Source organism: Bubalus kerabau, chromosome 1 (assembly GCF_029407905.1).
Source record: "Bubalus kerabau isolate K-KA32 ecotype Philippines breed swamp buffalo chromosome 1, PCC_UOA_SB_1v2, whole genome shotgun sequence".
In the NCBI taxonomy this organism is placed as follows: domain Eukaryota; kingdom Metazoa; phylum Chordata; class Mammalia; order Artiodactyla; family Bovidae; genus Bubalus; species Bubalus kerabau.
The window spans coordinates 224,583,742-224,600,345 of NC_073624.1; positions in this window are offsets into that span (position 1 = coordinate 224,583,742).

Here is a 16,604-nt window from a genome sequence, read left to right on the forward strand (position 1 = left end):
AACTAACTTGACAATGTCAAACTGGGAGGAAACCCAAGCCATTTAGAGCAGTGGTCCCCAGTCTTTTGGGCACCAGGGGCCAGTTTTGTGGAAGACAATTTTTCCACGGGCAAGGGGGGTGGGTTTTGGATGATCAAGCACATTACATTTATCGCGTACTCTATCTGTATTGTTATTACATTCAGTTCCACCTCAGATCAGCAGGCGTTAGATCTTGGAATTTGGGGTGGGGACTCATTGGAAAAGACTCTGATGCTGGGAGGGATTGGGGACAGGAGGAGAAGGGGACAACAGAGGATGAGATGGCTGGATGGCATCACCGACTCGATGGACATGAGTCTGAGTGAACTCCTGGAGTTGGTGATGGACAGGGAGGCCTGGCGTGCTGCGATTCATGGGGTCGCAAAGAGTCGGACACGACTGAGCGACTGAACTGAACTGAATCTAGAGAAGCCATGTGAAAGCATCTGTGCTTAATCATCCCGCTGATCTAGTTTTATAGAATGTCTCAGCTCCGCTGTCAGACATGTAAATCATGCTTGTCCTGAGTGTTTGTGTCACTCCCAGCATTCCAGTGTCCACAGTGGAGGGCCCAGACCTTGTGGAGCAGAGATAAGGCAACCACTGTGTCTCATCTGTATCCTTGACTCACAGAGCCTCTGAGCATAACAAATGGTTGTTGTACGTATGCCACAAAAATAACCATAATAAAATTTAATCATAGTTAAATAAACACTCCCATATCCCAGGGCCACTTGCTTTCTGATAATACCACCCCAGGACTGTTTAGTTGAAACAATTAAGTGTGTCTCGTGTTATATACCCCACACCTGACAGTGCTGTGTGTTAAACTGATGGAGTATTTAAAGAGACTGGCCTGTTGGACAGCTCCTTGCTCCAAGGGAAGCTGCAGAAATATGGAATCTCTGGTTTATATTCTGCTGAGCTCAGTGGGTTGCATGTTTATTCTTGGCTTCTTGCCCAGCAAGTCTTGGCAATCATGTCATTCCTTCTCTGATTATTTTGCAACTGGGTATGAATTACTGCTGCTGATGTCACTGAGATTTTGTTCTTCACATAACTGGGTAGACTGGCTAGCTTTCTTGACTATGTAAGTTTACGCTTAGAGTTGTTGAGGAGTGGCCAGACCTTCAGAAAGTGAAGAATGATTAGTGTTAGCTCAGACTTTCTTCCTGAGTCAGGATAGATTTACTTGGTTGTGTTCTTTGTGTACCATGTTACGGACTAGGAATCACAAAAAACTTAATAGATTTACGAACTTTGGACACATAAAAATCACAAAGGACCCCATTCCTCATGCATATGGGTCACTACAGTTGTGATACATTCTCTGAACCAAAATTGCTATTTGAACCATTCATTACTTGAAAAATTTAGGACTATGTTCAAAGCATTTTGCTGGATATTAATGAATCTGCACCTAAAGCATAAACACACTGCATTCATTTCCATTTCTTTTATAGTACCCATGCCCTGGAATGCTGTATCCTCTATCCGCAGAGTACTTGACACAATTTAGGGGATCAATACATATTTGTTGAATTAATGTAAAACAAAAGTGATTTTTCCTTTCCTGGGGGAGTATTTATTCATGTAGCCTTTCCTTATTCTTTCATCCTATATTTAATCCTTCTTTCTTCTAGACTCCTAGGAGGACCCAATTTGTACTTAATGTATTATAAAATTTGAATTTTCTCTTATATGTTCATGTCTTCTGGGTTCATAAGGACCTTGCTGCTAAGTTGCTTCAGTCTTGTCTGACTCTGTGTGATCCCATAGACGGCAGCCCACTAGGCTCCTCTGTCCCTGGGATTCTCCAGGCAAGAATACTGGAGTGGGTTGCCATTTTCTTCTCCAATGCATGAAAGTGAAAAGTGAAAGTGAAGTCACTCAGTTGTGTCCGACTCTTAGCGACCCCATGGACTGCAGCCTACCAGGCTCCTCCATCCATGGGATTTTCCAGGCAAGAGTACTGGAGTGGGGTGCCATTGCCTTCTCTGCATAAGGACCTTAGCACCCACTAAATAATATTTGGTTGATGAACCACTAAACATTTGATGTTGGACAAGTCTTTTTGTCTCTCTAGGGCTCAGTTTCCTCTGTTGTAAACTTAGGCATTTGAATTAAGTAAGTGGATTTCAGTCTTTGTGCCAAGGACCTCCTGGGCAGGATAGGAGAGCAGCTAAAATTTCTCAGACCTTCACTATTATATTTAAAGTATAAAATGTAACTTTTATGAAACATGATCTAAAACACGTTATTTTGTAGCAGCATGACTTTTAAAAATAATTTTTTAACAGAACAGTTCCACCTCTTTTTTATAATTTATTTATTTTATTACTATTTCTGGTTACACTTGGTCTTTGTTGTTCAAGTGTGTGGGCTTTCTCATTGTTCAAGTGTGAGTGACGGCTACTCTGTGTTACAGTGTGCGGGCTTCTCATTGCAGTAGCCTTTCTTGTTATAGAGCATGGGCTCTAGGTGTGCACACAAGCACACACACACACACAACTAACAAAGAACAGTGTGTGACAAAAACTGTGTGTGTCACCTGTAACACCCAAAATATTTACCCAAGTGTTACTCGGCTCCCTTACAGAAAAAGTTCCCTGACTCCTAATATAGATGAAGGATAGAACATGCATGGCATATGTACTGATATTCAATTCTACCTTGCCCATGGCAGGCATCTTGAATGGGTTATAGTATCCTCCTTCATCTGCCTTTCAATCCCCCTCCACTTAGTACTCCTGGAATTTATTACCAATTCAGTGGAGTTGGCATGTTATCCTCCCAGTTTTCATTGTATGGAATATCCATTCTGAAAAAAGAATGTGGCGGTGACTCCCATTGGTGCCCCCAGTGCTCTGCTTCTGAGCTTCTGGTGCATTCTAGCTGACTTCCACTGCGTGTCTTTTGTCCATGTACTTTCTCCAAAGTCATGGAGGTTGGCACCCTCTATACATAGAGGCCAGAAATTCCATGGAATTAACACTCCTGGGAGCAGCCTCAAAAGTTGTTGTATAAATACCCCAGCTCCCTTGCCTTGTGGGTAGGATAATTATGAAGCATCTTTAATGAAACCTCCCAGAGTTTTCCCATGGGGTGAAACTCCATTTGCTCATTGTGGCAACTGCTAAATGCTGCGCCTTTATTCACTGTCTTCTCTTCCCTTTGACACCATTGTCTTTCCTGCTGGTGTTCTCTGTGTCTCCCAAATAAACTATGTATACTCAAATTCTTATCTCAGAATGTGCTTCTGGGGAAATTCAAACCAAGACTGATTTCACACCTACTCCTTTGTAGAATTCATGCTTTTACCAAGACCTCTGACTTAAAGCATCATGACCTTTGCTTGCAATTTCTGGGATTTGCTGCCTGCAGTTACTCACTTAGAGGACAGCCCAATTTTGTGTGATCTGATGTCTCTATTGTGGACTTTTGACATTATTGATGGATCAAACAATTAATTTTCTGATTGGATACTGGGAGCTTTCCAGCCCATTTTTCCAGACCCCCGTTAGTGAAGAAACTTCCTAGGTGCCCTTACAATGGAAAATTCACAACCAATAAACAACTGAATCTTAAGATTTACATTGGCCGGGCAGGTTGCTATACCAAGCTCTAATAATAACTCCATATTTTTTCAAACCTTGACAGAAAGTGCAGGCAGCTGTGTCCAATTATGCTGAGAACAGCAAACTCAAACTTATTAAAGTTAGGAAATAGGCTCTTTCAGGATGTGAAAAACTCAACATAATGTGAAGATAATTTCTCAAGTGTATGGTTTAGTGCTGGTTTTGTTTTATTTTATTTCTCACTCCAGCACTAAGTTTTTAGTTCCCAGTGTAAGGCAGGGAACATGATCTTTGTTAGCACCTAAAAGTCAGAGTTCGGATTGCTGTAGTTTAGTCACTAAGTCGTATCTGACTCTTTGTGACCCCATGGACTATAGCATGCCAGGCTTCCCTGTCTTTTGCTATCTCCTGGAATTCAGATAAGTAAGCTCTATTTCTGGGCCAGTCAACAACTATAGTGAATGACCCACACAGTCATTTATTGTTTAAAAAATGCAATTAATAATGCCCCCTCATAAGAAAAAATTTTGTTAGAGTTTATTTGGGGCTTTGAGATCTAAAACCAAGATACAGAAAAAAAGCAAGAGGGCAGGGCAATTTAATTAATTGGTTTATGAGTCTGTCTGACATTTAGGGGCAGTATTTCAGGAAAGGACTTCCATGTTCCTGAGAAAAAGTTAATTTTTAATAATGTGAGGAAAAACACATTTCTTCCACTAACTTTTTCTCCTTTCACCACATCTGGCTGCCCCAGAGAAGTTGCTTCCATCCACAATTTGTTCCATTGCCAAATGATGCTGATGATGTTTTCCAAGTGTTTAAGTAGATATTTCCATGTTGCTACAGAGACCTGCTATAACTTTTCTCCTTTCTCTAATAGAAATAATTGATCCCTCAGCTTGCTTTTTCTAATGAGAGCCAGTCAATGAGCAATCTCTCTTCTTGCTTGTCTACTAATTGAATATCTTTTTTTGCATGAGATATTTTACAGTTGTTTTCAAAACAGTGCGCACAGTGGTTTTCCATGCTGTCAAAGCTGGTACCCCATTTTTCTAAACAACTTTCCTATCCCCCCATCTAAATTAGATCCCTTGTCAAACTCTTGTTACTGTGTGTTTTCACTTCACTGAACTTTGAGCTGTTTGTAGTTATGTATTCATTTCCTTGGTTATGTGACTAATGTCTTTGTTTCCCCACCAGACTATATGCTCCAAGAGGACAGGGATTATATTTGTTCATTAATTACCATATTTCAGTGCCAAGTTTTTTTGTGGAAACATGGTATTGTTGAATGCTACAGATTGCACATTAAATGTACTTATTAACCCATTCATTTTTATTAATATATGATTATGTGATTATTATTGTTCAATGATACTTTGTTTTGTGAACACATTTAGCCCTGGGGATATATACAATATGTGTGTGTATGCTAAGTCACTTCAGTTGTGTCTGACTCTTTGCAACCCTATGGACTGTAGCCTGCCAGGCTCCTCTGTCCATGGGATTTTCCAGGCAAGAATACTGGAGTGGGTTGCCATGCCCTCCTCCAGGGAATCTTCCCAACCTTGGATTTGAATCCACATCCCTTATGTTTCTTGCATTGGCAAGCTTTACCACTAGTGCCATCTGGAAAGCCCATGTACAATATATATATGTATGTGTGTGTATATATACATATAATATAATATGGTGGTGGTGGTTTAGTTGCTAAGTTGTGTCCGACTCTTGCGACCCTGTGGACTATAGCCCACCAGGCTCCTCTATCCATGGGATTTTTCAGGCAAGAATACTGGAGTGGATTGTCATTTCCTTCTCCAGGGGATCTTCCCAACACAGAAATGAAACGAGGTCTCCTGCATTGCAGGCAGATTCTTTACCAACTGAGCTATGAAGGAAGCCCCATATATAATATATAATGTGTAATAAAATAATATGTATTATATAATAATGTGTAATAAAATGTATATTATGATACATAGCATAATGTGTATACCTGACTGTTATCTATATGCTGCTGCTAAGTCGCTTTCAGTCGTGTCCGACTCTGTGCCACCCCAGAGACGGCAGCCCACCAGACTCTGCTGTCCCTGGGATTCTCCAGGCAAGAACACTGGAGTGGGTCGCCATTTCCTCCTCCAATGCATGAAAGTGAAAAGTGAAAGTGAAGTCGCTCAGTCATGTCTGACTCTTCGCGACCCTGTGGACTGCAGCCCACCAGGCTCCTCCATCCATGGGACTCTCCAGGCAAGAGTACTGGAGTGGGGTGCCATTGCCTTCTCCGTTATCTGTATATGTGTGTTATATATACACATATGTATATGTGTGTGTGTGTGTATATATATATGTATATGTATGTGTGTATATGTATGTACAGACCAAATCTAAACAGATGTTTCTCTTTCAAAATGCATATTTTGTAAAAATTATCACCAGAGGAATAAGAAGTTTGTTGAAGTCTGTTGTCAAAGTTACATTTATTTTTAACTTTTTTAAAAAACAGATTTTGTTTTTTATTGTTGCAGACTGAGAATGCACAATGCGCTGGCTACATTTATATTAGTTACCATGGTTTCCAATACTTCAGAAATTGTCCAAGAAAGGAGTGGAATTTTTCTCACCATGCAGAGATGTTTTTCCCTAACTTGTTTGTGCCCACGTAATGTACCAGTTTGAATCGTCTGCTTCTCTTTTCCCCATCTGTGCTGTTTGCAAGGGGTGGAGAGAAAGGGAGAAAAAAAGCAGGTGAAAGAGTTAGACACAGTCTTCATTACAGCATCCATTAGCTAAAATTTAGATTGTCTTTCCTGTCTACTGGATCAGGAAGATCCCCTGGAGGAGGAAATGGCAACTCGCTCCTGTATCCTTACAGGGAAAGTTTCATGGACCGAGCAGCCTGGTGGGCTACGGTCCAGGGGGTCGCAAAGTGTTGGGTAAGACTGACTGAGTGACTGAGCACATTCCTGTGTACTAAAGGTCTCTGACTTGCACAATAGAAATGCGGCATCCAGAGTGTGTTTCTTTCCCTCCAAATACTCCTCCATGAACATGTAACCATTTTTGTGATGAAGGCAGGGCAGAGACCACTGATTCTCCAGAGGTGGCACTCTTAGAAGGGATTTTTATGTTAACAGTGTTATTGCTGCTCTTGGTACTATTGCTTTTCGTTAAATTTTTCTGACCTTTTGGAAGGATCTACTTTTGCAGGGATGACTGCCTTTGTTTCTGCAGTAATTACTTGTCTGTACTATTGTCTCAGTTCACCAAAAAATGAAAATGCATTTTTCCCTCAGAAAGCTTTATTTACTCTGCATTCTGTGGTTTGTTTTCATTGCAGAAGCTATTGCCAAGTAAATGTTCTTCATTTCAGTGGCTATTATTGTGTCCTGGCTTGATTCTCTTTTAATAATAGCTCTCAGTTACTGAACTTGCTGTGTTCTTGGAGCTGTGGTCTACATGATAGCATCAACATTTTATTCACCTTCAAAATAACCCTATAAAATAGGCCTTATTATCACTATTTCATAGACAAGAAAACTGAGTCAGAATTCAATGCATGGACCTAAGATAGTAAAACAGATTTTCCTAACATCAGGTGTTTCTTAATTTGTTCATTTAAAACATTTATTGACAACTTACTATGACCTAGGTGGTTTTATATGTGCTGGAAATACATTCCTGAACAAAAATTCTTTCTCTCAGAAAGCTTCCATTCTACTGGTCTTTACAATACTCTGCCACCTCTCATATGTCTTGTTTAAGCCAGAGGCACATTTGCTACAAAATATTGGGATATTTCTTTCTAAGTTATGCTAATTGTTATGTCAGTGAGCTAGCTGGTTTATTTCTAGAGAAAGAAGCTCTCATAGAAAATTTGGAGTGTTTGCTTAACCCATCATTCTCTTCTCTAGGTAAGTTTCTTCTTCCTGAAAGAACAGGTACAAGAAGTGTGTCTTTACTAGGTCATGTTGCCCTCTCAGCCTCCCAAGGCCATAGCTGATTGGCTATTACCATGGCTGAGTAAATCAGATTTTTTCCTCAATCTAGAATTATTAGAAATTAGAGATACTTAAAAGACCACTTGTTATTTGACAAGAAGAAGTTTAAACTGCTTTTGAAAAGATTGTCATTCTTGGCTATATGCACAAAGGGATAAAGTTTGCCTTGAGATTGAGTTTGAGAGAATAAGGAGAGAATGGTGGAGAAGGGGACAATTAGATAGATAAATATAGAGAAGCAGCACATAAAGTGATGTGATCTCAAAAAGAAGGAAACCCAGGGCTTACTCCCTTAATACGGCTCCTGAATTCCTGTCTCAGTTTCTGCTCTGGGGAGCCTGCCTCTGAGAGTTGATAGTAGGAGTTGTCCTAGGAAGTAGCTCAGCAGGAGTGAGTTGTGGAGTTGTTGGCTCAGTCACCACCAGTTATCAGTGAGGACGCTGTCACTCAACCCCTACATGAAGCTGTAGTGTGGTTAAGACTTTAGGAAGGAGTGCGATGATGCCTTAAGAGGCAAAAAGATAAGCCCAGGAGAATCAGTACCCAACTTCAAGCAAAGCATGAGGATTCAGAGGGCCTCCTTGGCAACACTTTAGGAGACCTTACCTTTATTATTTGAAGCTGGAGGGTGGAAAAGCTGAGTACTGTGTTGATCTGGGAGATCAGCAGACCTTTGGAGAAGATGAAGTTCTCAACTTGGGCAGGTCTCCTCTGCCAACTCAGGGCCCATAAAGGAGTGTGATCCTGGGGTTGGGATAAAGATACTGGGTAAACATTCTTGAGCAATTTGAAATTCCAGGTGCCCTTGATCCCTCTGTGTCTGCAGAAGTGTCCCACTTCCCCTTGTTGGAAGATAGAACCCACCCTGCACACCAACCCCTACATTTAGCTTGAGGCTGTAGAGAAATCTCAAATGAGACAAGTGTTTTATAAGATAATGCTGGTCTTTAGGCTCTGCCTTGTCGTCCTCCTCTCCTGGTTCCCAGACTAGTACCCAGGGGCAGGTGGCAACAGGTGCTGAATCTGCTCAGGTGTGGGAGTAATTATATGTCAAAGGGGCCACGTGATTTGTCTATCATGTACCAACAAAGTACAGAGTAGGCCTCGTTGATTCTGAGGGTGCAGAATTAAGGTGGGGGAACTTTAAACTGGTTGAGAGAGCTTATGCAGGAGCTGTCAGGACTTAACACCCTACTAGGACTCTCAGAGTTGGTCCTAATACATTTCCAGGATAAGCCTTAGAAGCTTGGATAAAGCGGCATCCCACAATAAGAGGCAATGAGATGCAGAACTGCCATGGCAGACAGTGGAGGAATATGTCAGAAAAGATGAGAGAAGAGTGTGCCAAAATGAGTCTTCTGCACAAGAACAGAAAACCCACCAGCCAGTAGTGTCCTGGGGAGGGCCCTGAGCACACTTCATTTACCAGAGTGATGTGAACACACTGCGGAGGAGAGTGCCTCCATCACATGGTCCTTGAGAAACTCAGTGGGGGCTGTCGATGTAGGCAGGGACTGAGAGTACAAGATTCTGGTACAGACCTGAGATTCTTAGTAGTGGTGGAGATATCAGGATACCAGATTACCAGAGGCCAATGCTTAGTCATGAGGAGCAAGGTGGACTTAATGGTATCTAAGGGTCCTGAGCTATGGGACCTGATGAGATCTCTAATAAAGCCCTCTCTTCATAAATCAGGACCTTCCAAATCCTTATTTCAAGCTTGCACCTAAGGGATCTAGCATAAGATAACACCTTCACCAACCCTCAGCCACAGCTCTGTCCTGTCTAGGCTTTCAGTTCAGTTCAGTCGCTCAGTCGCGTCCGACTCTTTGCGACCCCATGAATTGCAGCACGCCAGGCCTCCCTGTCCATCACCAACTTCCAGAGTTCACTCAAACTCACGTCCATCAAGTCAGTGATGCCATCCAGCCATCTGATCCTCTGTTGTCCCCTTCTCCTCCTTCCCCTAATCCCTCCCAGCATCAGAGTCTTTTCCAATGAGTCACCTCTTCACATGAGGTGGCCAAAGTACTGGAGTTTCAGCTTTAGCATCAGTCTTTCCAAAGAACACCCAGGACTGATCTCCTTTAGAATGTACTGGTTGGATCTCCTTGCAGTCCAAGGGACTCTCAAGAGTCTTCTCCAATACCACAGTTCAAAAGCATCAATTCTTTGGTGCTCAGCTTTCTTTACAGTCCAGCTCTCACATCCATACATGACTACTGGAAAAACCATAGCCTTGACTAGACAGACCTTTGTTGACAAAGTAATGTCTCTGCTTTTGAATATATTATCTAGGTTGGTCATAACTTTCCTTCCAAGGATTAAGCGTCTTTTAATTTCATGGCTGCAATCACCATCTGCAGTGATTTTGGAGCCCCAAGAAATAAAGTCTGACACTGTTTCCACTGTTTCCCCATCTATCTGCCATGAAGTGATGGGGCCAGATGCTATGATCTTCGTTTTCTGAATGTCGAGCTTTAAGCCAACTTTTTCACTCTCCACTTTCACTTTCATCAAGAGGCTTTTTAGTTTCTCTTCACTTTCTGCCATAAGGGTGGTGTCATCTGCATATCTGAGGTTATTGATATTTCTCCTGGCAATCTTGATTCCAGCTTGTGTTTCTTCCAGTCCAGCGTTTCTCATGATGTACTCTGCATATAAGTTAAATAAGTAGGGTAGCAATATACAGCCTTGACATACTCCTTTTCCTCTTTGGAACCAGTCTGTTGTTCCATGTCCAGTTCTAACTGTTGCTTCCTGACCTGCATATAGGTTTCTCAAGAGGCAGGTCAGGTGGTCTGGTATTCCCATCTCTTTCAGAATTTTCCACAGTTTATTGTGATCCATACAGTCAAAGGCTTTAGTAGTACTGAAAGGATAGGAGAGAAACCTTCTTGTCCCAAAGTTAGTCTCTGGACTTCTTAGAAAGTTGCCAGGCAGGAAAAGCAGCAGTTGGTACATATCTTGTCATCACAGAGCTAAAGTGTACACTTTCCTCAACCCAAGAGGATGGCCCTGAGAAAGCAGGTTGGTGAGGGAGCAGGAACCAGATTGTGTCAAAGGACACAAATGAGGCATGTGGCCTCCACTGAATGGACAGGCAGAGACCAGGCAAGTCAGATAGCAAGTGTGGGTCCAATGTGGTTACAAAGATGAGTCCTAATAAAATGAATACATACTTCAGTAAAGGACTTTGTGCTTTTGGGTCTGTTTTCTCATTGAATATTGTATTAGGTTATTTTTGGTGATGCATGAGAGGAATGAGGTTTGAATTAAATTCAGTCCAAGAAGGAAATTTATTAATTCACAGAATTTGAGAAAGGGTTGAATAAACACATGACATAAAAGGCAGATAGACAACTGAACTACCAGAACAAATGGATCCTGAAACTCCAGTGCTGCCAAGTCTTGCCCCCTGACTCCCAACACTGCTTCTTGCCAAAGTCAGTTTCAGTCTCTCTCACTGCAGCTGGCCTGTCTCCTCAAGGAGCAAAGAATGGTATCGATAACTTCTGAGTTTTGTTTCAGTATGTCTTCAACCTCCAGAAAGAAGAGAGTCTGACTCTGTTCAAAGTGAAGATTTTGCAGAAAATGTAAATGGTTAGTTTGACTTGAGTTAGTTGCTTACCCACAAACAAATCAACTGTAACCAGAATGGCATGCTCAAACATGACACTTCCTAAGGATAAGGATGGATACTTGGTCATCACTTCCGTGGGCTTCCAGAATGAAGTCTCAGGGCAATCCCGAATGAAATGCAAAGCAAGGTTACAGAGCTGTCACTTTAGGAGACATGAACATAGAGTCTAGACTCTGGGATTCAATTGGAGCATGTTGGTGTAGAGGAAAAGGTCTAAACTTAGAATCAAAGGAACAAAAGTTCAAGTAATAGCTGCCTGTGTTGTTGTTGTTCAGTTGCTCAGTTGTGTACGATTCTTTTGTGATTCCATGTATTGTATCTCACCAGGCTCCTCTCTCCATGGGATTTCTCAGACAAGAATACTAGAGTGGGTTGCCATTTCCTACTCCAGGGGATCTTCCTGACCCAGGTATAGAACCCAGGTCTCCTGCATTGGCGGGCAGATTCTTTACCACTGAACCACCAGGGAAGCAATAGCTAACCCATAAACCTTATGAACAGGGCTGTATCACTTATCTTCTCAGAGCCTTTGTTTATTCACTGTAAAATGGGAGGAATCACTGTCCTGTTTGGATTATGTTTTATGCATGTGTTTTTTTAAACATTACTATAAAGTAATCCCAGCATTGATCATGCCATGTTATCTAAACTTAATATCTATTTTCTGAATTGTAACATTGTAAGAGTTCACCATCCACTTTTAAACCCATCACACATTCATCTATAGATAAAAATTTAGTTTGGATACACACACACCCAGACACATAAAGGTTTGCATTGTTTTTCTACCCTTGGCATTACCATATTAGAAACTGTTCATTTATCTGATCTATAGCTCAGCACTAAGGTCACTATGATTATAAAGAACACTGAGTTTGCATATGTTATCAAATGCAGTAAATGTAGGAACATGCAATAGAGACCACAAATATCTAGTGCATTCATATCTTAAAACTTATTCCAGGCCCATATTTTTGGAGCTCGTATTATTTAGATAATGTTTCAGCTCTACATTTCACTCATCATATATAGATACACGCTTTCTAAGGATTTCTGAAATAACTGTTTTCCTTTATCTGTTCTATTTTTTTCTGGGTCTGTTGGACAGATTTTCCTAGAAGAGAGAAGAAAGGAAACACATGTTAATTTTGTTTGCCTGGAGAAGGTTCTGGGAACCTGTCTCTTGTGGCACACCTGCTCATTTCTAGCTCTGGAACTGAGCCACAGATTCCCCAGACTGCTTCATTTCTGGGGAAAGAGCCATGGTTTTTCAATTCCACCTGAGTGAGGCCTGAAAGGGTCATTTTAGCTTCTGAGGTTGGTTTCAGGAGGCTCATGTCTCTCCTTTCATTGGGAGGGCCTATACAAGGCATGGGCTCTATAGACTGGATTCTCAGGACAGCAAGTTGTATTTAGACCTGGAGGCAGTCCAAGAGGGAAAACTTCCTTATAGGGAAAAAACAGGCCATTCAGTATTTGTCTCTCCACCTGTGCCCCTCTTTGTTTACAAAGCTGTGGTGATATTTATTTTGAATGGCTTAGAGCACAGGAGTGCTTTTTCTGGAGATAGTTGTAAATAGACCAAAAAAAAAAATCCTCTAGTTGTTCCATTTCTGAGCTGCTTCTTCCTCTTTTGCCCCACCCACTACAGGAGCTAAAAGTAGCACTGCCCTTGTATGTGTCAATACCTTGGAGCTAGGAAGTTCCATATGGTCTTAAAAAAAAAAAAAAAAAAAAAACCGAAGTGTAGTTGCTTTACAATGTGGTGTTAGTTTCTGTTGTGAAATGAAGTGAATCAGCTATGCATATACAGATATCCCCTTTCTCTGAGACCTTCCTCCCACTATTGCCCCCCATCCCGCCCTTCTAGGTCATCACAGAGCATCAAGCTGAGCTCCCTAAGATACACAACAGGTTCCCACTAACTCTCTATTTTAAACATGGTAGTATACATACATGACTCTCCCAGTTCATTCCCCCCACCCTCATGTCCACATATGTGTTCTCTTTCTCTATTCCTGCCCTGACAATAGGTTCATCTGTAGCATTTTTTGAGATTCCATGTATACACATTAATATATAATATTTAGTTTTCTTTGTTGACTTCACTCTGACAGAATTTAGGTCTATCCACATCTCTACAAATGACTCAATTTCATTCCTTTTTTATGACTGAGCAATATTTCAGTGTATATATGTGCCACATCTCTTTTATGTATTCATCTGTCAATGGACATTGAGAGGTTCCTTAAAAAACTAAAAACAAAGCTACCTTATGACCAAGCAGTCCCACTATTGGGCATATATCCTGAGAAAAACATAATCCATATGGTTTTAGCCTGAATCTTCAGAAGGCAGAGCCTGAGCAAAGGCTTTTGACATCCTGTTTTATGAAGGAATGCTCTCCATGGACCCTGGCTGAAGGAGAAGGGATGTGAAGCAGGGAAGGTGTGAGAACCAATGAGCCAATATAAAAAATGTAACCAAGTCAGCAACCACTTGGTTGAAGTGGAATTGAGTGCCATCTTGTAGGGTTGTCTTCAGAAAAGTTCACAGACTGCTCCTCAGGACCGTTCATACAAGGGAAGACGGAAGTTATTGATCTGTTGCTCCCAGACTGCCAGTAGCCCACTCCCCCCCGGCTGCCATTGGTCCAGTTCTCCGCATGGGCATTGAATCCTTCATGACTCCCAGCAGCATCTATCACCTCATCATCCAAGGGAAAGACCCTACTAAAAAGGTGAGCAGAGCACAGAGCACATCTGAGGTGTGACGTGGTGGGGCTGTGTCTACAGGAAGTTAGGGCTAGATAAAGACACTTCCTAAAAGAGGATTTCAGCTCTGGGACGGAGGAGAAGGAATCTGTATTTTATTTAGGTTCTCAGGTTATTCTGGTTCAGCCTATCTATAAGCTAATGTTCAGAAATTACTTTTATTGACTATAACTACCTCTAAGCACAAACACTGACATGCCTGTTAACAATGGATTTGTGAACTTTCAGGAAGTATTTTTCTTTTATGACATCCTTAAGGCAAAACCATAGACATATACACTCACACAGGGGTGTGTGTGTGTGTAGGTGTTGATCACAGGGTAAAAGGGAAATTGAATTCCATAAGCTACAGAGTTTAGTATGTATAGAAAGAGGAAGTGATGAGTTTCCCCCAAATCTTCCCAACTTTCATGCATATGTTTAGGAACTATAATTTTTTTATATGTCTTACATGGGCTCAGCTCTTAGTTAGCCTTTGTCTGCTTTGTGAATTATGAGTGCCAGGTTTGTCTTCACAGCTATCACGCCAGACTCTCTGGCTTCCCTTCCTCACTGGGAAAGCATGTGTTTTACCCAGGAAGCAGTCACTCAGTTTTAACATTGGCCTCAGCAAAAAACCCATTTGCTAAGGCAAAACCAGTGCTCCTGCAAAATTAAAATCCGACTTGAACACCTTCCAAAATCAAGCTGAAATGGCTTTTGGATTATCCATGGTAGTGGATTATTCACACCACTGCTCTCCTATTAACAGTTATTCAGAATTCACCATCCAAAATGTCTCAAAACTGAACAGCCTGTGCCGCAATTCAGTTGCATGTAACTCACCACATGTTATCACATAAGCTAAGTGAGGAATTGTGGTGAGACCCCCCTAGTTCGGTGGTTCTCAAAGTATGGTCCCTGAGCAGCAATATCAGCATCACTTGGGAATTTGTTAGAAATTAAAAAGATCATTAGCTTTTTGTATAGATATGCATATTGCAAAAAACTGTAACGCATAAAATAAACTGCCTTTGTTGTTGTTTAGTTGCTAAGTCATGTCCAACTCTATGTGACCCCATGAACTTCAGCATGCCAGGCTTCCTTGTCCACTACCTCCAGGAGTTTGCTCAAACTTACGTCCATTGAGTCAGTGATGCCATCCAACCATCTCATCCTCTGTCATGCCCCTTTCCTCCTGCCCTCAATCTTTCCCAGGATCAGGGTCTTTTCTAATGAGTTGGCTCTTCTCATTAGGTGACCAAAGTATTGGAGCTTCAGCTTCAGTATTAGTCCTTCGAATGAATATAGAGTGGATTTTCTTTAGGATTAAGTAGTTTGATCTCCTTGCAGTCCAAAGAACTCTTCAGGAGTCTTCTCCCAGCACCACAGTTCGAAAGCATCTATTCTTTGGTGCTCAGCCTTCTTTATGGTCCAACTGTCACATCCATACATACTGGAAAAACCATAGCTTTGACTATACACTGTATTCAGTGATATATCTCCAACTGCTAGAAGTATTTAAGTAGAGACTGGATACATTGTCATAGGTTTTTAGAGGAGATTCTTGCTTTAGATGAAATGTTGGATAAAAGAGCTGCTAATGTTGCTTCAGACACTAATGTTCTTTGACCTTATCAGCAGGAAGTAAGTGATCTGAGTATCTTGTCTTTGTGTTTTGGTTTGGATCTCACAGATGGTTCATGCAGCCGCAGGAGCGCTCGTTGCTTTCAGATCACTGTGAGATGTTTCCTGAGTTTCCTGCAATATCCGCATGTATTCCAAAATAATTATTTAGGAACCAGTTTTCCAAATTGGTCTTATCTTTAATAAGAATTTCTGAGGTTTCTAAAAAGTTTAAAAAATAATGGAAACCAATCAAATGAACCTGTGCTATAGAGATAAATATGTTTTGCATTATGATTTATCTGTTCCATATTTTTGTTTTTAACACAGAAAGGTAATTATTATTAACATGATTCATCACATTTTAGTACAAACTGTTACTGTCATGAATAATGATAAGGAAATCACCTTTGTATAGTGCTTTGGAGGGTACAAAGTGCCTCCACATATACGCATGCACTTTATTCTTATAGTGACCCTATCAACATTTATGATTATTATAACTCATGTTATGCAATAAGAACCTGGTGTTGGAGAGCTCACTTGCTTATCTAAGAGAACTCTGCTAATTAGTGATGCAGGATGAAGGGAGTCTTGGTCGTTGATTTTTATCAAGTCCATCTTCTTTCCTGTATATCATTGGTTCTAAAATGTTTTTGTCTTAGAATCCCAATTATTGAGGACCCCAAAGATCTTTTTTTCATGGGGTTTATATCTATGGTTTATTATATTAGAATTGAAGACTGAGGACATTTTAAAGTACTGTTTACTATTTCATTTAAAATAACATTAATTAAACCAGTTACACAGTAATATCAATAATATTTTAATTTAAAAATAAAAGTTTTCAAAATAAAATGAATGAGAACAGTTGTGTTCTTAAACATTTTAAAATGTATCTTTAATTTTGGATTAATAGAAGACAAATGGATTCTCATATTTTCTTTTGCATTTAATTTTTTGCAAGATGACATTTTGGTTGAAG